The following is a 25,417-nucleotide window of genomic DNA, read 5'->3' on the forward strand; positions in this document are numbered from 1 at the left end:
AATACATTACAAAGTTACAAAATATAATGAAATAGCTCTAATAGCTACAAATAGCTCCAGTTATAAATATCCCAGCAGTACACAACATTGAGGTGGCCCTCTGTATGTGCTATCCTCGCCCTGAGTTTTCTAGTTTTCACCAGCTAGACAACGAGATAACGATGCTCCAATAAAAAGACTTATTTTCCTTTTTCGTGTTGATTTAATGTCCTCGACTGTTGCCTTCTCTTTGACGTCGTAAAACTGAAAACATACAAAATATTGTATTACCTAACTAACATTGCAAACAAGCTTGTTACACAATTACTGGTAGCTGAAAAGATCAAAAGTTCATAACTCCCTTAAACGTACAAATCATCATACCATTTTTAAGGAAAACAAAGAGACAATTATTATTTTATCGCCCCAGACTCTGGAACAGTCTTCCTCTTAATCTTAGATCTGCAAAAACACGTGAACTTTTTAAATCGTTACTAAAGACACATTTTGATGGTCTGGCTTTTAACATACATTGACCTAAACCTTAGTTGTTGTTTTAGTTGTTTTATTGATTTATTTTTGTTTTTCTATATTTTACTGCATCATTGTTTTGCATTTTATTTATTTTAGTGGGATTTTACATTGTTAAGCACTTTGTGCAGCATGGACTGTTTGGAAATGTGCTCTGTAAATAAACTTGACCTTGACCTTATTGTCACTCATACTTATGGACAAATCTCGACCAAAGCAACAATATTTTAAGGTCCATATCGGCTTAAAACAGTAATACTTTGGCATTATGTTCAGCCATCTTGGATTTTCTGCATCCTTTATTTGTCTTTTTCCAAAGTAATCAAAACAATATTACAAAGCAGCCACCAGAGGGAACTCTGGCAGTTTATAAAACTGTATAGTCCAGTCTAATTTATAAAAGGCAGAACACTGTACTTTGTTATTTTCTCGGTAGAAGATGTGCAGATAGTAAGGGAGTGGCAGTGGAGTACGCGACTCCCACCTGCTGCCCATGCATGCACCATCATAGCCACCATCAGCCTCGCCACTCATAGCTCATGCCCCCCTCATGTTACACAGTCAGCTCAAATACACACTCATAGTGCTTCATAGTCTACTTTCATAGTGTTTCATTGTTTATATTCATGTGCCTTTTGTAAATAAACTTTGTTCATGTCATGTCACTCAGTGCCTCTGTCTTGAATCTGCTTTTGGGTCCAGATCACGCTTGGCTTCGGCCGTGACACTTCCTGTAGAGTGCAGTGGAGTTTTTAACCCTATAATCTCTATAATCAATTCCTTGGTCTTTGTTATGTTGAGCTGCAGACACCACTTGACAAAGGAGACCATCACAGCCTGAAACTCCATCTCATCAACCATACCGATGCATCTCCTTCCCCTGCCCATGAACGACAGAGAAAATTGGACCAATACCAAAAATGAAATTGGATGGTTGTTACATTTACAAGAATCTAACTTGTAATTTGAACAAAATAACTTTATGTTCTGGTGGTGAACATAATTAAATCATTCATGATGAGCATGAAATTCAACAACTTAAAATATGTTAAATATATTTTTGTTGCGATGACATGATGTAATCTAGCAAGAGTGGTTAGTTGAAGCACTCATGATATCAAAAGATCACGTGAGATTTCAAACCACAGGAATATCACTGGGGTTGTAAGACGCAGAAAAGCATACACACACCATGTGTATGCTATTGCTATTTATTGTGGTTTAACCTGTCAAGGGCAAAAATATAAGGAAAATTCTCTAACAAGGCTTGTAGTCGCAGCTTTCCTGCTTTGTGGAGTGACACTGTTGCCTCACAACATAACATTCCTCAGTTCAAATCCACCATAAGGCCCCATGTTTGCATGGGTTCTCTCCAGTTTCTCTGGCCTCCTCCCATGTTCCAAAGATATGCAGTTAGTGGAATTAATTGGTGATTTTAAATTACCCATAAGTGTGACTGTGAGTGCAAATGGTTGTCTGTCTCTCTGTGTTAGCCCTGCGATACACTGGCGACCTGTCCAGATTGTTGGATCAATTCAATTAAATTCAGTTTGACTTAACTTCAGTAAATAAATTGATCCATCATTAACTAATTAAGTTTGTCCAATTTTACATTAAGTTCAAATAACAGAACTGCATAATGCTAAAATAAAGCAATTTATTTTTAACCAATAAAAATCATTTTCATTAATTTTTTTATTTTCCATTAAATTTTTGAGCGTAGTACCTTATATAACCTTATAATAATATACCAATGTTAAATCTGACACTGCACGTGATTTCATTTTGCGCGCTTTGGATCATGGTTTGAGGGAGGCATCCATCTCAGTCAAGTTGAGCAGCTGCCTCTAGTTTTGTTACCGAAAAAAGGAAATTGAATGGTTGTTAAGTTTACAAAAGTCTAACTTGTCATTTGTAAAGTGTAACAAAATAATTTCATGTTTCTATGGTGAGCATAATTAAATCATGTCTGTGAAGGTTCTCAGTCATCCAGGTCATCGTAGTCAAAGGAGCTTGCAAATTAAAGCGTCTGGACTTCTTTAAGTTACTAGAAGATGTTTCACCTCTCATCCGAGAAGCTTCTTCAGTTCTTTTTTTTTTTTTTCATATTTTTATTGAGAGACAAGTGTACACTAGTTTACAATGACAATACAATCTGTTCCCCTCACATATTTTTTAGTTTTTCTTACATGAACAGATACAATAATACACACACACACACACACACACACACACACACACACACACAGGCACACCCACACACACGCTTAAATAAAATTGACAAAACAAACAAACAAAACAAAACCTAAGACGAAACCCAAAACAAACACAAACAACAAACCCCAAAACACACACAAAAAAAAAGGGGGGGGGGGATATGATATTAATCAGCTGGTAGAGCGTTTAATGACTTGTAATAGTTTACGGAGGGGCCCCAGATACGATAAAATTCTCTGTATTTGCCCTTCGCCACAAGGCCTATCTTTTGCAATTTAAGAAATGACATCACATCTCTAAACCAAAAAGAAACTGAAGGTGGCTTTGAAGATTTCCAAAGGAGTAAGATGCAACGTCTAGCCAAAAGTGATGTAAAGGCTAATATTTTGAAGTGTGTAGGGTCGGTTAGACCAGTGTTGACTGGAAGCCCAAAAACAGCCAGAAAAGGGTCCATGCAGATTTGGGTCCCAAGAGCCTTGGAAAGAATAACTGAATACTTACTCCAGAAGCCATGGAGTCTTGGGCACAGAAAGAACATATGACCTTGGTCACATGGGGTGGCATGACATCTCTCACACTGATCCATCACTTGTGGGTAAATCTCAGACAGACGAGACTTTGAATAGTAAACCCTGTACAACACCTTGAACTGCATAAGTTGTAACCTGGCACAGGACGTACTATAACGGACACTGGATACTGCTTTCTCCCATTGCTGATCCGAAAAAATTACTCCTAACTCCCGCTCCCAAGCCCCCCTAATTTTAACAACTGAGTGGACATTTAAATCCATAAGTTGTTTATATATTAAATATATAATTGACTTCTTATTGGGTTTAAGGGATAAGAATTCCTCCCACGGTTGGACATTTGGAAGAAGAGTTTAGGAGTGTCACGGTCTGCGGAGACAGGCCGTGCGGTGGTGTGTGTGATGGACCCAGGTGCGTACACAAGTGAGTAGACAGGAGTGAACTTAACAGAAAGCGAGCCTTTATTATGGCTGAAGACAAAGTGTACAAACAAAGCAGGGATAGCGTGACTAAACTAGACTATAACTAAACTGGGAAAACTAATACTGTGACAAACTAAGAAGACTCAGAGACTATGATGATCACTGCAAAGACTGACCGTGAACACACGGAGGTGAGAACACAGACGACGCGACACTGAACACCGCAAGACTGAGGACTAAATACACACCTGAGGCGATCAGGGGAAGTGGAGACACATGAGGACACAGCTGACTAGAATGAAACATAATTACAGCACAGGGGAGAGTAAAACTAAATGCAGTGAACAAAGAACACCAGACTCTTTCAAAATAAAACAGGAAACCCAGAGACATGAAGATAAATCATGACATGAACTTAACATAACCACACAGACATGAAACATGACAGGTAGACACACGAATCAGGGAGACTGAGTACAGGGGGAGATGACAGAAACAACTAAGAAATAAAGGACTAAATAGCCACCTAGAAATTAACTAGATCAAAAATGGATACAAAAATACACAAAACTCAAACACTGGGTCACACGACCCAGCCCATGACAAGGAGGGGAGGAGAGCAGAAGTGCAATGCCGTGCCTGAAAATAATGGAATAGATTAGTAGCTGGAAGATTTGTTTCAGAACACAGGTCTAAAAAAGTTAAGAAAGTGCCATCTTTAAAGAGATTCTTAAACGTATTAATATCATGATGCTTCCACTGTACATAGGTACCATCAATGAGGCCAGGAGTAAACAGATGGTTCTGTGTGATGGGCATGTGTACTGATGCAGAGATGTACTTAGACTAGACTGTACCACGGGATTTTGGGTGAAATGAGAAGGCTTAAGTGGTAGTGGAGAGAACAATAAAGCTTCTAAGGATGAGGAAGTGCACGACAGGCGCTCCAGTTTGCACCACAGCAGATTCAAGCCAATGGGTCAATTTGTGAATATAAGAGGACCAATAGTAAAATAAAAAGTTAGGCAAGGCGAGACCACCATCAAATGTCAGTCTCTGTAATAATGATTTCCTCACCCTGGGATGTTTCCCTCCCCACAAAAACGATGTAACTAGCTGGTCTAACTTTTTGAAAAAAGCTTTAGGTAAAAATATAGGAATACTCTGAAACAGAAATAACAATCGAGGCAAAATGTTCATCTTTACAGCATTGATCCGACCAATTAGGGACAAAGGTAGCGATTTCCATCTCTGAAAATCTGATTGAATTTGAGTCATTAAAGGGGAGAAATTGGAAGAGTGTAGAGAAGTCAAATTACGAGTCACGTTAACTCCCAAATATTTAAAGCCGGCAGGGCTAAGTCTAGAAGGAATGTCAGATTGTTTAAGTGTAAGACTTAAAGAATTTATGGGAAAACACTCACTTTTAAGAAGATTTATTTTGTAACCTGACAGAGAGCCGAACTTGTTTTTAATAGAGACACAATCGATGGTATACTAGATAAGGGATCAGAAACATTGCATATAAAGACAATTTTACATCAAGGCCTGACCGGGAAATACCATGAAAATGAGGAAGGGCCTTCAAAGCTATAGATAGGGATTGAATTACAATAGCAAAAAGTAGGGGGGACAGGGGGCAACCCTGTCTCGTTCCGCGTGACAATGAGAAGTAGCCAGAGGAAACACCATTTGTATAGACACTGGCTTGGGGTGCCTTGTACAACAGTCGAATCCATGAAATGAATCTGTCCTTGAAACCAAATCTTTGTAAGACCGCAAAAAGAAAGCTCCACTCTACACGATCGAAAGCTTTCTCAGCGTCAAGTGAGATAACTACTTCTGGATTAGTGGTGCTTCTTTAGCTCTAAGGTCAAATGGTGGGAAGTGTCACGGCTAGACGGTCCTCACCGATCGCCTTGCCAATTTTTGGTGGTGTTTGTGTACTTTGTCGTGTTTTCCTCTCCATCCTGTGCATGTGTGTTTTTTCTGCTGGAACATGTACTTCCGGAAGCCGTGGCACGGAACGGCAGCTGACCCGGGGGGAGTGTCCTGAGCTGGAATGGTCGCACCTGTGCGTAATCACTTCGCCGGCTACAACTAATCTGAAGCAGACCTATTTAACGGTGCGGTCGAGTCACAACCAATGCTGGAATGTTGAACTAAAACGGGCAGCGTAGTCGCGACTAGCATACCCAGTTTGTGAAGGAGAGAGAACGTTTTCGTTACTGTGCGTGTGTTTTTCTCATTTGCCTCCAGGATTCAGGGATCGGAGGAGTGGGCACAAGGAGTTGTTTTGGATTGTCACTGCACTGTCACCACGGGGAGAAGCCACCGTATCACTGCACTGCCCTTTTTGGATTACTGACTCGAACTGTTGACTCACCTTTTCACTGTGAATAAATCCACTGTCACTCTGCAAGGAGTCTCGCACCTGAGTCCTTTAACCCAATTCGTCATGACAGAAAGTCCCAGATACAATAATTAGTGTGAATGCTTGAAAAGCATTCACAGTATTGTTCTTCTAATCTTTATTAGTGTGAATGCTTGAAAAGCATTCACAGTATTGTTCTTCTAATCTTTATTCTATTTTTTTATTTATTATTATTCTGTATTCCGTACGTTTTTTGTAATCTATCTCCTTCAAAACCGTTCAACTTAGAAAAACCATTCAAACACCGTTAGATTCCTATTCTTTTGGACAACACTGCTTCTATTTTTCTCATTTTTAACATTTATATTTTTTATTTTATTCAACTTTATTTAACAAAAATTTATAATGTATTTCAATGGAGAGACCCTTCAAATTCTCATTCAAATTCCTCCTCTTTAAACTGTATCTACTTCCACATACATTGACATAGAGCCACCATTCAAACTTTAAAACGAAGACAAGACATTCAACTATTCAACTTGTATTTATCTTTTCAATATCTATTATACTTTTTCTTCAGTTCCAGTTTAAGTTTCATGATGTTTTTTCACCCGTTTCAGAGTTTATAATGGGTGTGTATGGGACGGAATGTTGGGGCTAGAGTGAGACAGCTCAACTGCTAGAGTGAGAGGAGCAAAAAAATTAATCTTAAAATCTTTTTTAAAACTGCTGCTGTGTCCGCAGCGTTTGCTCTACAGGTATGATTTTACCCTCAAAACGTAGCCATGGCTGTCCTCTTTCATCCAATGTGTTTACTATTGTACTAGGTGTTATGGTTCTTTCATAAATGTCACCAATGCACAGCCTCCTCCCTCCAACTCTTCCATAGACTCTAATGTTAAAATGGCTCAGAAGGTTGGTTTGAAAATCAGAAGAGCATGGTGTCTTTCCACTGTCACCACGTCCATATAATAAGCTCCACAGGCATGAAAACTGAGAATTAGGTAGACTAGACATTGCTGTCGCTCACGGTGAAAGAATTTTGTCAATACGACTTTTACTTTTCATTTGGGAGCGATTTGTTTCGGCCTGACTTTTCTGTTCATTTTAAGCAGCAAAAGTGAGGCGCATGTCTGTGTACGTGTGTATGGAGCCATTGGGTGCGGTCACTATAGCAACCAGGCTCACACCTGCCTGCTTAACGAGCTCTGCCTGCCACTGTACCAAGATTCATCTTAAGCACTTCTCTTTCAACTGCTGCTGTGTCCACAGTGTTACAGCCATCATTTTACCCTCAAATTGTCGCCATTATTGTTCTCTTTCCAACACCGTATCTTTCAAAGCTCAGGCATTTAAACTTTTTAAACTGTGTGGATCAAAGTGGAGGGATCACATTTGAGTCATTCAGTGATTCAAAGAATATGACCTTTTAATATTCATTCAGATGTTTTCTGACTCTAAATGTTCTTTTCTCATTTCTTAGGGTTTTCTAATTTACATTTAAAACATTTTCAGTTTTTTTCCAACTCCTTCTTCTGTGTAACCTTCAGCTTTTAGCAGTTCAGCACCTTTGTTTTCAGGTTAAATTCGTTTTTTTTTTTTTGTTGTTGTTTTTTAATCTCATTCAATATTTTTAACTCAAAATTCAGCAATTAATTCATTTCAGTGCATACATTCAGATTCAAGCATTCACACTGCAGTTTCTTCAGAAAATGCACTTTCTAGTTCTATTTTTTTATTTATTATTATTCTGTATTCCGTACGTTTTTTGTAATCTATCTCCTTCAAAACCGTTCAACTTAGAAAAACCATTCAAACACCGTTAGATTCCTATTCTTTTGGACAACACTGCTTCTATTTTTCTCATTTTTAACATTTATATTTTTTATTTTATTCAACTTTATTTAACAAAAATTTATAATGTATTTCAATGGAGAGACCCTTCAAATTCTCATTCAAATTCCTCCTCTTTAAACTGTATCTACTTCCACATACATTGACATAGAGCCACCATTCAAACTTTAAAACGAAGACAAGACATTCAACTATTCAACTTGTATTTATCTTTTCAATATCTATTATACTTTTTCTTCAGTTCCAGTTTAAGTTTCATGATGTTTTTTCACCCGTTTCAGAGTTTATAATGGGTGTGTATGGGACGGAATGTTGGGGCTAGAGTGAGACAGCTCAACTGCTAGAGTGAGAGGAGCAAAAAAATTAATCTTAAAATCTTTTTTAAAACTGCTGCTGTGTCCGCAGCGTTTGCTCTACAGGTATGATTTTACCCTCAAAACGTAGCCATGGCTGTCCTCTTTCATCCAATGTGTTTACTATTGTACTAGGTGTTATGGTTCTTTCATAAATGTCACCAATGCACAGCCTCCTCCCTCCAACTCTTCCATAGACTCTAATGTTAAAATGGCTCAGAAGGTTGGTTTGAAAATCAGAAGAGCATGGTGTCTTTCCACTGTCACCACGTCCATATAATAAGCTCCACAGGCATGAAAACTGAGAATTAGGTAGACTAGACATTGCTGTCGCTCACGGTGAAAGAATTTTGTCAATACGACTTTTACTTTTCATTTGGGAGCGATTTGTTTCGGCCTGACTTTTCTGTTCATTTTAAGCAGCAAAAGTGAGGCGCATGTCTGTGTACGTGTGTATGGAGCCATTGGGTGCGGTCACTATAGCAACCAGGCTCACACCTGCCTGCTTAACGAGCTCTGCCTGCCACTGTACCAAGATTCATCTTAAGCACTTCTCTTTCAACTGCTGCTGTGTCCACAGTGTTACAGCCATCATTTTACCCTCAAATTGTCGCCATTATTGTTCTCTTTCCAACACCGTATCTTTCAAAGCTCAGGCATTTAAACTTTTTAAACTGTGTGGATCAAAGTGGAGGGATCACATTTGAGTCATTCAGTGATTCAAAGAATATGACCTTTTAATATTCATTCAGATGTTTTCTGACTCTAAATGTTCTTTTCTCATTTCTTAGGGTTTTCTAATTTACATTTAAAACATTTTCAGTTTTTTTCCAACTCCTTCTTCTGTGTAACCTTCAGCTTTTAGCAGTTCAGCACCTTTGTTTTCAGGTTAAATTCGTTTTTTTTTTTTGTTGTTGTTTTTTAATCTCATTCAATATTTTTAACTCAAAATTCAGCAATTAATTCATTTCAGTGCATACATTCAGATTCAAGCATTCACACTGCAGTTTCTTCAGAAAATGCACTTTCTAGTTAAATCATGTATCTGTATGAAATTCACTAACTTAATTTGTTCTTGTTGAGATGACATGAAATATTCTAGTAAGAGTGGTTAGTTTCTGGACATGAAATTCACAAGATCACATGAGATTTCAAACTGCAGGTAAATCACTGGAGTTATGACAGGCAGCCAACTACACACACACCACGTGTATGCTATTTATTATGGTCCTGGGTTCAAATGTTAACTAGACTCTGGACTTTGTTGAACATTATGTAATATGAAGACAACATGTAGTATTTAAGTGACCAAGTAGTATTGGGGTAAAAGTTAATGAATAGTGTTGGAATAAAATGACAAAATTGTGAAGGATTAAAATATTCCAAGAGCTCAACTTACTTCATCTAAACATTTTTCAATCACGTTTCATCAACACAAAATGCACAGGTTATTGAATATGAATAAGTTGTTTAAGTTTCCGCCAAAGCAAAGCAATTGTGTGCAACCAATGTCCACTATTGAATTAAGTAAATCCAACCTGTTCTTTTTTTCAGTGCAGGGGCCCTCTCTAGTTTTAAGATTAGGCTTAAAACGTTGCTTTTTGATAAAGCATATATAGTAAGAACTGGATCAGGTGACCCTGAATCCTCCCTTAATTAAACTGCAATTGGCCTAGGTTGTGGCTTCCCTTTGATGCACTTAATATTTCTTCTTTACTCATCTTTTTTCACTATGTGTTTATACACCTCTCTGAATTTAATCTTTAGTTATTTATTAATCTCTGGCTCTCTTTCACAGTGTGTCTTCTTCCTCCCATCACCTCCACCTGGTAGCAGCAGATAGCTGTCCCTCCCTGAAAATGGTGATGGCGGAGATTTCTTCCTGTTAAAAGTTTTCCTTCCCACTGTTGTCAAATGCTTGCTCAAAGGGCTCCTTTGACTGTTAGGGTTGTATCCTTATTATTGAAGGGTCTTTACCTTACAATATTAGCCACCTTGAGATGACTGTTGTTTCGATTTGGCGTTTTATAAATAAAATTGAAAATTAAATGTCATCAGGGGAGGAATGAAAGGAGGAAGGGTAGATTGTTTTTGTCTGAATACAATGGGATGGTTAGCACTGTTGCCTCCAGGTCCTGAATTCAATTCCAGCGTCAGGGAAAGGATGGATTTGCATGCGCTCCTCGTGTCTATGTGGGGTCTTTCTGGGTACTCGGCTTCCTCCCAAAGTCACCATATGTGCAGTTAGTGGGGTTAGATAAATGGTGATTCTAAAGTGGCCACACCATAGGTGTGAGTGAATGGTTGTCTGTCTCTCTGTGTTTGCCCTGCAACAGACTGGCGATCTGTCCGGGGTGTACCCTGCCTCTCGTCCTCTGCCATCTGGGGCAGGCTTGCTAAGTTGTGTAGGAGGAAGAAGGTGGATAAATGGATATTGTGTTGTGTGTAGACGAAGATCAGATCTCACAGATTGTTGCATGTCCAAAATGATTTTGTTAACCCCTGTATATGCAATCCATCCATCCATCCTTCTCATTCCCCATACCCAATACAGGGTTTTCGTGAGGCTGGTCATAGAATGTGAGAAAGCCTATGTTCAAAAGTGTTTCTTTATGAATAACTCCCCTTTAGACAGTTTAGTAAAAAAGTTTTGCGAGCTGGTTTTCCTCAGTATTCATCTTTTCGCTTACCCTCCCCATGTTGTTAAAAGGGGGAGGGGGAAGTACACTCAACCCCGCTACACACACTGCTGATGTCAGACTCCAGTCATGTCGACCCTCCTCAGGATCAACGATACCATCATGTTCATGGCGTTTCTTCAGAGCCGTGAGTAAAAGTAGCTTTAGTGCCGCATGCGTCTTCTCTCTAATTTCCGATATTGTGCGTGTTGCTGCAATCTACTGTATCTGCTGTCCTGTTATGTTACCGGCTAAAACATGTCTGCATTTCGAAACGGGTCAGGATGACATGCTTTAGTGGCGCAACGGAGGATGCTCTCGGGGAAAAGCATCAGCAACACCGTTGTAGCGATTTTTTTAAAAACACACATTAATTTATTGTTACATCACAGAAAGATTATTTTCTTTTTTAGCCGGCTCGACAATAGATTGTATAGATTGCAATATCCCCCTGCAATATAAGCATGGATAGAGAAATATAATGACATACACTTGACACAGTGAGACTGTGTGTTTTTGCGTGTGTGACTATTTGCAGTTATGACTAAAGGAGCAATGGAGATGCGAGGCTTTATCAATCGCATTAGACGTGTTGCCTTCAAGTACTGTCGGGTTTTGGACACTTTGTCAATACCTTAGCTAATTTCCTCTTAAGTGTGCGTGCGTGTGTGTGTGTGTGTGGGGGGGGGGCTTTCGAAAATGTGCAAATCACAAATCGTGCTATTCACACAATAAGGTTAGTACAGACATGACCCTACTTTTGAAATCGCTTTTGAAATGAGCTGAGATGGCCTATTTATAACTCAGACAAACTGATCATATAAATGGACTGGTTATTATATAGCACTTTTCTACATTATTTATACAACACGACTCATTCATCCATTCACACATATTCTACAGGTGTTAGTAAGTGCTTTCTATCTAACATTTACATGCATTCATTCTCCAGTGAATACATCAGAGAGAAACTTGGTGTTCAGTGTGTGAGGCTACTTAGGCATGCAGACTGGAGCAGTGAGGATGGACCACTAACTTATTAGTAGATCACCTGCGCTACAGCCAAAATAGTATAATACTGTTCTTCCCCAAAACTAATGATCCACTGCATATGAGCACTGTAATAGCTTACCGAATAGAATACATTGAAGCTTAAATTAATATAAAATTTCGGAAAAAGATTAAATGTGCTCTCACTGACGGCCAGCATTGAGTGTTCATCTATTACTGAATGTATAAAATTGCTGGACTAAAATCATCAATCACATTATAGCTAATAATCAAACAGTTTTGTTGTGACACTTGCATGATCAGTTCTTGAATTTTGTGCATAATGATGCATAGCAAAGCATGACTTAAATGTGCCTTTTCTGTGCACACTTGGATGGTCATGCTTTAAAAAAGAGAATGGTCTAAAATAGAGACCTAGTTATATGAGCAGTGCTTACATAACCTAGAGATGGTTATGTGAGAAAATCCCAGTAGATCAACAGTTTCTGAAATACTCACTGATGCCAGACTAGCCCGTTTGGCACCAATGACCATGCCACATGCAATTTCACTTAAATCACCTTTTTTCCCCCCTGTTCTGATACTAAGGCTGGACTTTAATCATTGTGATCACATCTACATGCCTAAGTGCACTGAGTTGCTGACATGTGATTGGCTAAAATTTGCAATAAGCAGTTCAACAGGTAACCTAATACATTGTCTGGTGAGTGCATACAGAGGGTAAAATAAGTATTGAACACGTCACCAATTTTTTAAGAAAATATATTTCTAAAAGTGCTACTGACATGAAATTCTCATCAAATGTCTCAACCCATCAAACCCACACATGCAAATAAATCAAACCATAGAAGTACATAATTAACTACTACTAATGATGCAGAAATGACACAGGGAAAAGTTTTCAGGATTCAGGTCAGGTCATTGGCTGGGCTAGTCTAGGAGGTTTACTTTCTTTCTCTATTCAAAGGAGCTTGCAAAGATTTCTTTCTCTATAAGCAAATGAGCGTTTCCTTGGCTGTGTGTTTGGGATTGTTGTTTTGCTGACACGTCCCTCGTTTCACCTTCATCATCCTGGTAGGTGGCAGTGGATTTTTTTTAATCAAAAATGTCTCAGAACATCTTTCCATTCATCTTTCCTTCAATTATATGACCCCCCCCCCCCCCCCCCCCAAATGCTGAATGCCAAAAAACAGCCACATACCATGCTGTTCCTACCTCCAAATTTCACTGTTGATATGGTGTTTTTGGGGCGACATGCAGTCTGTTTTTACCTCCAAACATAGTGTGTATTATGGCATCCAAATGCTTTAGTTTTGGTCTTAATTAATCAGGCTATATCCTGGCAGTATTTCACAGGCTTGTCTAAATGTTGGTCAGCAAACTGTAAACGCGGTGTGGTGAGTGTCCATACATGGTTGAGCGCATTATTTATTGCTTTCTTTCAACCAATTCTACCTGCTGATTTCAGGTCTTTCTGTAGCTCTCCACAACTGGTCCTTGGCTCTTGGAAAACTCTTCTGATAATTCTTTTCACTGCCTTCCTGAAATCTTGCGGGGATCACCTGGTCGTGGCCTGCTTATGGTAAAATGATGTTCTTACCAATTCTAGATTATGGCTCCAACAGTGCTCACTGGCACATTCAGTAGTTTAGGAATTCTTCTGTGACAAATCCCATCAAGATGTTTTGCAACAATAAGGTTTCAATGCAATGGCGTGTCCAGCGGGGTGGCCTGGGGGGGCACAGGCCACCCCCCCAACCAGACTGGCCACCCCAGGTGCCACCCCAAAGGTAAAACAATAAAATTCAAACAAATGTACGATTATGTTTTCACGGTGAAGCTCAGATATCCGAGTGTAAGTGAATGCAGCATCGGCTTCTGCGCTATGTGCATCACGTTAGCAAAGGTAGGAGAGCCAAGCACGAAAGACGGCACTGCAGGAAACAATTTTTCGGTGAAAGAAAATGAAGACAGAATAAATGTCCCGGTAAGTAATATTAAGTTTGTTGAGTTTAGTAAACTTCGGTGAAATTAGAATCCCAAGGAGAAAATAACACTTAAAGAATTATTGCAGCCGTCGTATATTTCAGACAGTATGCTACTGAGGGCAGCTAACATAAGAGTTATGAGTTATAAGATATAATCTAAGTCGTAACATTGCTGTATGGAGCTGCAGATTTGGTTGCAGGTTAACATAGGACTGGCCATCGGGCATACCGGGCATATGCCCGGTGGCTTATTTTTTTTATTTTATTTTTTTGTAATGGCATGAACAATGACAGGTGGTGGGCTGGCCAGATGCTGGCAGATGTGTAAAAATAACTCAGTTGTTTGGTGGTATCTATGGCGGGGCTCCCACAGAGGCCAGCAGGTGGATGAGGGAAGGGGAGGCAGGTGGAGAGCCCCGAGGAGGCCACCAGTCCGAGTGTCAGGTGAACTGAACTTCAGGTAAGAAGTTATGACCTGCAGTCTATCTGGGTCAGATATAAACTAAGTTTAGGTGCAGTTTATTTTCGTTGTGCTGACTTTTTACTGTCAGTTGCAATAACTCGTACTGCGTTCTAGCCAGCTTGATGGAGTTTTTAGGTGGGTGATGTTACTGATAGTGAACTTTATTTTATTCATAAGGTTAGTTAGTAGAGTTGCCAACGGCTCCTTAAAAAAATGGGATGGTCCCTCATTCAGAGAAAATATTACACGTTTCGTATTGAGCTGAGAAGAGACGCAGTTTGTCCCGGACTTTAGCTAGAATGGAAAAAGACACAAAGCTGGAGTTATTCTGTCGTTACGCTGCACAGCTGCCTCTTCTTCTCTCATTCTCTCCCCCCTCCCTCTCCTGTTTCTACTTCAATCATAAAACTGATCAATGATCAGCTGATCGGCTTTTCTCTCTTGTTTGTTTATCACTCACTTTGCGCCAGAAAGAGGAAACCTGCTGATGTCGCGCTAAACAACAGCAGCACGTTTAAGCTTGATCAGCTGTTGTCAGAATTTATTTAATATTAATTTCTAGTATCAGCTGATGTTTGCTGGAGCCACAGCTGTAAAGCTGCTGGTCATGATGTCAGTTTGGATATGTGGTGAGAGGGAAACATGAAGATGAAACCAGGAGATGTCCTTACTGAATCATCAGAGCTGAACAGATGATGGAGAAACAAGTTTACCTTTTAGGTGACATGAATGAGTTGAAGGGAAGTTATGAACTGTTTCTGAGAGACAAATAACACCAGGATCCTTTTCTAAGCAGCTGACAGCTGGTAACTGTGCAGGGGCGGGTCTAGGAAGTTTTTGCCAGGGGGCCAGGTAGGGCATTAACAGGGAAAGGGGGCACAAAGAAATACTTTTCTTTCTTATTCTCATTTAAAATATCTAGCTTTTATTAAATAATTATCTAAATCTTACAACCATAGTTTTTATCTGACGTAAAATGTATAGAAATCATACATATACCAGAAAGACAGTGTACATCACTGTCACAACAGCATTTGTTTTCATTCAAAGTCTTTATGGCTTTAATGGGGCAGGGATAGCTCAGTAGGTAAAGTGGTCGCCCCATGATCGGAAGGTCGGCGGTTTGAATCCACTTAACGGCTACCCTGAGGTACCCCTGAGCAAGGTACCGTCCCTACACACTGCTCCCCGGGCGCCTGCTTAGTGGGCTGCCCACTGCTTCACTGAGTGAATGGGTCAAATGCAGAGAAAAACAAGTAATTTCCCCATATAATTTCCCCAATAAAGTATCCATTATTATTATTATTATTATTATTATTATTATTATACCTGGTGGGCCGGTCTGTAGTCAAAATGCCAGATTTTCTGTCCCAGTCCAGCCCTGCAGGTTAATACTGGCAGTGTCACCATGCCAGCTGACTGTATTTCATCATCAGCCAGTGTTGTTCTTCATACATCAATATTACCAAAGTTTACCATAAGGCAGCATAGAAAGTATTTACTTGCTTTCAGGTTTCATTCAAATGTTAGTCTTTTCAGTTGTTTCCCCACTTTTTTCCTGTTTCAAAATCAAACACCAGTTTGTGAGAAGATTATCTTCTTTTTTTAATAGGCAGATAAAGTTTTGCATTGGCATTGGCTAATTTGTCAATTGTTTGTTACAAATGTTCGTATTTTAATATTAAAAAATGTTTTTGCCCAAAACATATGTGCACTATGTGTCAGTAAAAATACTATGCAAATATTGCTGTCCTTGAATGCTGAGTAAACACTGACAAAGCACTGATTGTATCTCTTGTACTTTATCAACACAGTATCTAAAAACTTTGCACCGTAGTGGTTAAAATCTCATTCTAATAAGAGTTAAAAGCGCATTCGGTTATTAGGTTTACAGGGTTATTGAATTATGGTTAATGGTTGGTAGAATTTTTTTTAAACATTATCTGCCAATTACATCTGCCACCCTTCTCCAAATCTGTGCCCCTACCTGGCCCCCCCAACAAAAATTTTCTAGACACGCCACTGTTTCAATGGTCTGGAGAGAGCTCATTGGTTTTTACCCATCATGAGATGTTTCTTGGTAATGAGACACATTTTTTAAAATAGGTCAGTTGGGACTGAATCAGCTGACGTTAATTCCTGTTTTATTTTGACAGTGTCTGTGTACTACTGTGTGTTCAATTTTGCTTTCCCTGTCCTGTTAGTTCATCGTTTAATTATCCTGTGTGTATTTTAGTCTCCCCCTGCTTGTTGTTGCGTCATCCCTGTTTGCTGTGTGATTCCCTGTACCCTATACTTTCCATGTTTTCTAGTTCCCAGTTCCTAATTTCTCCCTCGTTAGAGTTTTTTAGTGATGTTCCGTTTGAAGCGGAGGCTCTGGTGCAGAAAACCAAAAACAACACACTGCTTCTGAAGCAGTGTCGAGGCTTGGTTCGGCTAACCTGAGTCACATGATCAGTGATGTGTGAAGCTTCATTTGGTACGTCTCTGCTTCAATACCTGTTTCCATGGTTTATAATGAAGGGAATCATTGGCAGGATTTGTGCTGTGTTGTTGTGATTTTGTGTGAGAGAGCGAAGTGTGTGACATATTGAGAGACATGGAGCCAGCGAGAAAGAGAGGACATTCTGCCTATTCCTAAAGAAAAAATAAATAGAACAGTCTTATGTGTTGTTTTTATTTTACTAGTTTTTAAAAAATTCTACCCCAAGGTAAAAAAGTACCTAAAATACATTATAGATATAAGTTATAATATATTATATACAAGTGTAGCTGTGCATTGGTTAATTACATAACCATGTGGAAATGGGGACCTTACAGCACAAGCATACTCCCAACCTATTATAAGAGCGTGTTGTATATTATTATAAAGAATGTTTTGCTTTCAAATGTCAAGAAGTCAAACAAAAGGAGACCATAACACAGCACGTTTAAGAAAAAGTTTATTTATCAAAAGTATTTATTAATCAAATAATCATTCTTTTTCACTCCCCCCCCCCCCCCCCCCCCATAAATACATACATACATTCATACATACATAAAAACATGTTCAAAGCACCTCAGTCACATGATATTAAACAGAAACTGTCAACTCAGCTCTGTAGGAAGCAGTTCATTTCAAGCTGTTTATTCAAGCTGCTCTTCATACTTTTGGCCACAAGATGGCACAAAAGAGGACTGTTGAACAGCTTCGAGTAATGAAACCTTTTTGAATACAAGCTTCAATGTTTCAGAAAGCTTAATTTGGCCATCATAGCTGCCACCTTAAAACTAATTCCCTTGTGTTCGAGTCCTGTGTTTGGGTTCTGCCTTGCCTGTCACACAGCCACATATGACATTCAATCTGTATAGGGATTAAAAATACAGAGTACAATACAGACAGTTTTACTAGTTCTCCTACTTTAAATGCTACTGAAACCTGTACAAGCCAACCAATAACAGAGGAATATAACGACACAGACGGCATAACATTATGGCCACTTGCCTTATATTCTGTTGGTCCCCCTTTTACTGCCAAAAGAAACATGGGGAGTCATGGACTATGCTAGACTGTAGTATCTGACAACAAGATGTTAGCAAAGATTCTTTGAGTTCTGTAAGTTGTGAGATAGGACCTCCTGGATTGGAATTGCTTATCCAGCTGTGTGTGTGTGATATTCTCTGTTTGACTTGGTTTGTTGAAGTGTTCAGTTTTGAGTTGTATGGAGGGGATTTTTACTTAGGTTGTGTTTTTGTTCATATTTGGTATTTATAGTTATCATTTTTAGATTTTCTTCAGGGTTGTTTTTTCTGTCCTCCTGTGTTCCCTTTGTCAAGTCTGCCTTTCTCTTAGATCTTCCGTGCTTAGTCAGTCTTGTCTTCATGTTTATTTATCTTTTGTCTATGTCACGTTCTTTTGTCTTCGTCCCTGTCTGTGTTTATGCATCTTGTTTTATTCTTTATATGTCTTTACATGTGCTCTGAAGCCTCGGCACAGTACCTCCCATCACTGTGTTCCCTGTGTGTTTCGCATTTCCCCATTAGTATCCTGAGTTTCTTGTAATTTTGCCCCGTCTACTTTTTTGTAAAGTTGTTTTGAGTTTAGTTCTGTCTCTGAGTTCTGCATATTGGGTCTCAACCTGCCTGCTACACAGCAACGCATGACACCAGCACATCAGAAAACAGAGACAGACTCTTTAGTGGAGATATCATCTGAATTTCAGGAGCGGGACCACTCCTCCTTCACTCCCCCTCCGGCCTCAGGCTATAACCCCCCCCCCCCCTCCAATACCTGCTGTTCTCATTTTCATGCTCCCCCTGCCCCCCCCCCCCCCTTTTCTTTCTGCTCTTCTCCTCTTCTCCTCTCCTCTCTTCCTTTCCTCCATTTATTTCTCGTTAGTACATGGGGATCTGCCCGGCCCGAGAGCCGTTGCCAGTCCCCTTCAAGGCCTTCCCCAAACCGCAGCACTATACACACTTCCTCATCCCTCATTGCCCATCGTTACCGAGGAAGTGGTCCCTGCTAGTGAATTGTCATTGTAGCAATGAAGCATTAAACAACGAAACTGAGTTGCAATTCTCTCAGTGCGAAAAGAAGAAAAAATAAAGTAAACAAAAGAGATTACACATTCAAATCCACTTCCAAATCCAGTCCCAGCTGAAGTTGATCAGACCCCAGCTTGCATCCCAGCAGCAACCGTCCATGGATCATGGATATGGATGTTTTAGCAATGTGCTGGGGGAACTTCAATTGCTTCCCCAAATGGGGTTGTAGCTTCCAGGCTGTGTAGAGAAGACCTGACCTTGTCCTTTGCTGTTGGCAGGACTTCTCTCCAGCTTTGACAAAGGCAATTCTCCTCTTCGTGGCAAGATGTTATTTCCCAGAGAAGATTGCATTGCCAATGCTTTCTGCCACTGCTTTCAGCATTTGGTTGTTACGCCAGTGGTAGCAACCTTCTGCAGAGCCTTTGGACATCTACTCTGTAGATGTTCTAAGTATCCCCTTTTTGAGCATAGCTGACAGATTGGTGTCTCATGGTTGCCCCACATAATAGAGATTGGCTGGGCTTGGTAGGGCATGGATGAGGAATCAGACACAATGGACATCCGCTTGCATGATGTTCCTCAGGTGATTTTCCACTGTAGCTTACGTTTTGTCCAGGCCACCTGCTGCCTGAGCCCCACTGTCCTACACATTTGCTCTTCCTTCACATCTGCTCAGTCCTCTTCTTGGATTATGTGGTCTCTCTCATTTTCTCTAGCCTTGTCCATGTGAGGCTTTTGGGGGGGGGTGGGAACAAGCAAGCTCTCCTGGATGCCAGTGTACCCACCAAATCCTTCTGCCTGAAGAATGACTTGGCCACCTCCACAGCTCTCTCTGCCTGTTCAGTGATACAACTTTTAAAACTTTTCACTAGCTGCCCTGATATGGAGGGGATGCCAATCCTATCTAAGAAAGATGGAATTTGTCAGCCACTTTCCCCCTTTTTAGCACCATAGAGTTTGATTTGGTGGGCTTAGTGCTCATCCTTGCCCAGGTAAAGGTGAAGTTTCTCAAGGCCTTGCAAGATGTCCTTACCTCCTGGATATTACAACAACATCAGTTAACTCCTGGAACTGATGTTGTTGTAACAGTCAGGTCATCCATAAATGCTCTTATCGGATGACTAAGATGGTACATCTGGTTATAATCCCTTTTTCCTGCCGATGACAATCTGATGTTTCTGTCCTAGAAGTGACGGTCAACATGAAGATCCTTGCTACTCTGCTCTCCGAAGGGTCCCCAACCTTCTACCTCCTTAGGATGTCTTGAAGGTCAGCTTGTTTCTTCTTTCTTCTCACTACACCTTATATGTTTTTTGAAGGTATGGAGCTCTTGCCTCAGCTGGATCTTGATGGCTCTGGTGTAAGTGGTTCTTGTGTAAGTGGGCTTGGTATCTACTTTCTTGACAACACTGAATCTTTCTGCTGCATAGCCGCAAATTATGTTAGTCATTGTATGGAGTCGGCGGTGTGAAGGCACCTGAAGGCCAGTACTTATGAGTAGAGATGGACCGATCCGATATTATGTATCGGTATCGGTCCGATACTGACCTAAATTACTGGATCGGATATCGGAGAAAAATAAAAAAATGTAATCCGATCCATTAAATATCACGAAAGCACCTCACAAAACTTGCAACACGCCGTAACTCACCTCAGAACGTTAGCAGTCGGAGCAGTATGCATCACGTGATAGAGCGGCTGTGGCATGCGGGACCTGTCAGTGGTCTGGATAGCATGTGGAGCTTCGCTAGCAACCCGGCATTTCATCTCCGATAAAGTTATCCCGAGAGAAGTAAAGCAAGTGTGTAAGTCCATCTCTGAATGTTTGTAAAGCATTCCTGCGTTAAGCTTAACAAACGACTGCCTCTTCTTGCTGCTACTTCAATCATGAAACTGCTTAACGATCAGCTGATCGGCTTTTCTGTCGAGTCCGTGACTCTAGTTTGCTTTTGGCCCACTTTGCACCAGAAAGAGGAAACCAGCGGCTGAACAACAGCAGCACGTTTAAGCTTGATCAGCTGTTGTTAGAATTTATTTAATATTACTTTCTACTCGAGGATCTTTTTCTACTAGCTGACGCTGGTAACTGTGCAGGGGCGGATCTAGCAAAGTTTAGCCAGGGGGGCCGATAGGGCATGAACAGGGAAAAGGGGGCACAAAGACATACTTTTCTTTCTTATTCTCATTTAAAATGTCTAGCTTTTAATAAATAATTATCTGACACCCAAAGTTTTAATTTGATGTAAAATGAATAGAAGTCAATTACTGTATATAGTAACTATTAAGTCTAATATATATACCCTAGTAAGCTATAGTACTTTTTCCTTTGGGAAGGTACCATCTGTGCAGTCTGCAATTTTGTTGAAGAAAGATGTTGAATCTATTTAATATTTCTTGAAAAATAATTGATTTCTGTGCATTTTTTTTTCACACTGCATCAAATTAAGGTTGATTACGTCGATTAAGCATCATGAGGTGGAGCGTGAGGGGTGGTTCCCTATTTTTTATTTATTTATTTTTATTGTTGCTGGGAGTTGGAACTCTATTAGTTAGGTTGCTTAATATATATGCTAAGTACTCTTTAAAATACCAGAATAGGGAGGATGGTGTAGGTTTAAGTTTATTAGATTGATCAGTATTGCTGAACTATGAAATATTTTTTTTTGCATACAGGTATAACAGAATAGCTTTAGTGTAGTTGTTGTTTTAAACTTGAGTATGAACTTATACAAAATGCAGCAAGATATTTAAAAAACAGTTTTGGTGATTAAAAAACACTATATCGGATTCATATCGGTATCGGCAGATATCCAAATTTATGATATCGGTATCGGTATCGGACATAAAAAAGTGGTATCGTGCCATCTCTACTTATGAGTGGATTCAAGCACAGACACAATACAGAGCAGTGTTAAGGTTTTTACAAGTTTTATTGTAAACACAGGAAGAACAACCTGGACCAGAAGCTGCTGTTGACTGTCTACCGCACCTCATTGGAGAGCATGGTTTCCTATTGCCTGGGTGTCTGGCCCACAGATGAGAACAGGAAGCATGCACATAGGGTAACACTGCTGAAAAAAATCTTTATTTTTTATTTATTTTATTTATTTTAGCTGTCCTCCGCCACCCTGGAGGCCGTCAATTGCTCCTGTCTCAGGAAAACAAGGGCCATCACAGGTGGCCTCTTGCATCTTGCCTGCCACCTGTTTGACCCGTTGCCCTCCAGACGGTATCTTAGGTTTATAAGGTTCTCACACCTCCAGACTCACAAACAGCTTTCCCCCCTGGGTTATCTGGATTTTAAAAAAGAGATCATTTATCCTTCAGATGCAGATGTACAACTGAGTCTAAAGGTCTCTCTTTCAAGGATGCCAATGTTAAAATTTTGGATAGAGAAAACAGATGGCTTGAAAGAGGAGTGAAAGAGGAGGTGGCTACGACACCAACAGTCTGATGTCTATAATCCAGCTTTTGAGATCCCTTCCCAGACACCTTAACATATAGCACTCACATCCTGGGCCATTTGACCTCAATAAATAATATAAATCACATGATAGGGTGGGGCTAGGTTTCACTATGGCTGATTGTGTCCCACACCGTTTTCACACCTTGGCTCGTGTGATTAGGTAGAGGATCGATACAGGGTCCATGACCCTCTTGCGGACACTCCCATAGGGCTTAAAATCTGGGACTCTCAACCAATTGCACCTAGAACTGAAGAAGCTTCTTGGATGAGAGGTGAAACGTCTTCAAGAAAACTTAAAGAAGTCCAGACTCTTTTATTTCCAAGCTCCTTAGACTACGATGACCTGGATGACTGAGAACCTTCACAGATACATTTAAAATGCTTCTCCTGACACACTTCAATAATCAGGCTCCATCTTATTGTAAAGACCTCCTAGTCCCATCTCACCCTAATAGTGGTGACTTGTGGTTCTTTAAAAGTATAATGGTAGGCAGAGCCTTCAGCTTTCAGGAGCTTCTATTGTGGAACCTGCACCATCGCTTGCCACGTGGCCAACCCCTGGACAAGCTTCGCCGTCGGCGCTGGACAAGTCAAGGCCGACCACGCAGAAGGCAGTGGCAGCGCGTTAACAGTTCAGGAGGCCGAAGCTGAAGCTGGACCATGCGAGGCTGATGCTGGGGCTGGACCAGGCATGGATGAGGATGCTTGACGCTGCAGGCGTGGATGAGGATGCTGCGAAGCTGAAGCTGAGGCAGCGCTGCAGGCGATGGCATGGAAGCCGCAGGCGGTGGCGCTGCAGACGACGGCGCGATAGACGGCGGTGATGGCCGAACGGGCTTCTTGGAAGCAGCAAGCAGCAAGCTGAAGCAACTCCTCGGACCTCCCAGCAAAAGCAGGATGCTGGAGCAGTTTCTCGGACCCCCCAGCAGAAGCTGCCAATGATGGTTATGGCTGGACGGGCTCCTCGGACCCCCCAGCGAAAACAGTCACAGAACCAGCAGGCACGTGGGCTTCTGGCACACATGAGGCAAAACCAGCAGGCATGGGGGCCTCTGGCACACATGAGACAAAATCAGCAGGTGTAGGAGCAGACACACACTATAAATACACACAAGGTAATGAGGGAATGACACACAGGAGGGGAGCACAGCCGAACCTAATTCACAAGACGAGACACAGACCTACAAAGTAAAACAGGAAACACACAGACTGTTTTACAACACAAATTCGGGGATACGAACAGAGCACAGAGGACAGACACAGGTAGGGCTGATAAAACACGGAAGCACCAAACCCTGAGAACTAATACAAAATTAGAATTAACACAAAACACAAGATGAAACCAAAAGGAAACACAAAACGCTGGGTCACCGACCCAGGACCATGACAATCTCTAATAATCGGCTATGTACCACAGGACTTCAAGCTGGCTGTAGTTAAACCTTTACTCAAAAAGCCATCTCTAGCCCCAGCTGTCTTAGCTAATTATAGGCCAATCTCCAACCTTCCTTTCATATCAAAAATCCTTGAAAGAGTAGATGTCAAACAGCTAACAGATAATCTGCAGAGGAATGGCTTATTTGAAGTTTCAGTCAAGTTTCAGAGCTTATCACAGCACAGAAACAGCTTTAGTGAAGGTTACAAATGATCTTCTTATGGCCTCTGACAGTAGACTCATCTCTGTGCCCTTACTGCTAGACCTCAGTGCAGCGTTCGATACTGTTGACCATAATATCCTATTAGAGCGATTAGAGCATGCTGTAGGTATTACAGGTACTGCGCTGCAGTGGTTTGTATCATATCTATCTAATAGAATCCAATTTGTGCATGTAAATGGAGAGTCCTCTTCACACACTGAGGTCAACTATGGAGTTCCACAGGGTTCAGTGCTAGGACCAATTCTGTTTACATTATACATGCTTCCCCTAGGCAGTATCATTAGAAGACATAGCATACATTTTCACTGCTATGCTGATGACACCCAGCTCTATCTATCTATGAAGACAGATAACAAACACCAATTAGTTAAACTGCAATTAGTTAAAGACATAAAGACCTGTATGGCCGCTAACTTTCTGCTTCTTAATTTAGATAAAACTGAGGTTATTGTACTTGGCCCTGAAAATCATAGAAATATGGTATCTAACCAGATTCTTACTAACAGTGTTACTAAAACCATTTAACTCAGTTACATCACTGCCACATTAATCCTAGAAGCACTTCGGTATAAGATGAAACTCCACAGATACAAAGAAAAAGAAGAATGGAAGCCAAAATCAGTAAGGATGTTAGTTAACTAATGATAAAGAGGTACAACAGGGTTTCCATAACAGAGGGTCTGGAATATGCCACACAGAGACTCACAGCTCTGGTCACTTAGCTCAAGAGATATACCAGAGAAGCAGAGGCCAAAAGAATAAATGGCCTGGTCTCCAAAGATCCATCCATGGTGTATTGTCAGCTTCAAGGGCAGACCTACCCAGAAATGAAAATAAGCAATATTAGAAGAACATCTGAGAGAAAAAGGTGTCCCACTACACCAATGCCAAGTGGCTGGTGGGCCTAAGAGTAGGAAAAAAGCAACCTCACAAAGGAAGGTATCCAACAACAGCATGAAGAGTTGGAGAGCACCAGGACCAGACATTGTCCCACAACTACTGAATGAAGAAGCTAATAGCAATCTATGGATTGCAGTACAAATAAAATGTCTGCTAACAGTATGTACTCATTCATACTGTCCAACACAGGGCAGAACAATAGCTATCAAAGGGGTAAAACAACATCAAGCTATTGGCCAATTATCTGCCTCTCCACAACATGGAAGCTCCTCTCAGATATCATAGCAACCAAGTTGAATAAGCACATGAGTGAGATATGAGCACACTTCAGAGACATATTGCAAAAAAAACAAAAAACAACAACAACAGGGCGTAAAGCCCCAGCTATTGGTTCACAGAACAGTTGACCAGACAGACCCGAGCATTGTCTGTATTGGCTACAAGGCACTCTGTGACTCAATGCACAGCA

The 25,417-nt window shown here is 40.6% G+C and overlaps 1 protein-coding gene across 1 annotated transcript in view; it reads left to right on the plus strand.

The window, feature by feature from the left end:
* Positions 1–10,962: 10,962 nt before the first annotated feature.
* The window catches only part of LOC113021310 (TANK-binding kinase 1-binding protein 1-like), a 32,766-nt gene continuing 18,311 nt past the window's right edge, over positions 10,963–25,417 (plus strand). The window contains exon 1 of the mRNA XM_026165906.2: positions 10,963–11,086. The gene's annotated coding sequence lies outside the window, so the exon portion shown is untranslated. The remainder of the gene's footprint in view (positions 11,087–25,417) is intronic.

This window comes from Astatotilapia calliptera, chromosome 4, assembly GCF_964374335.1.
Source record: "Astatotilapia calliptera chromosome 4, fAstCal68.1, whole genome shotgun sequence".
Classification (NCBI taxonomy): Eukaryota; Metazoa; Chordata; class Actinopteri; order Cichliformes; family Cichlidae; genus Astatotilapia; species Astatotilapia calliptera.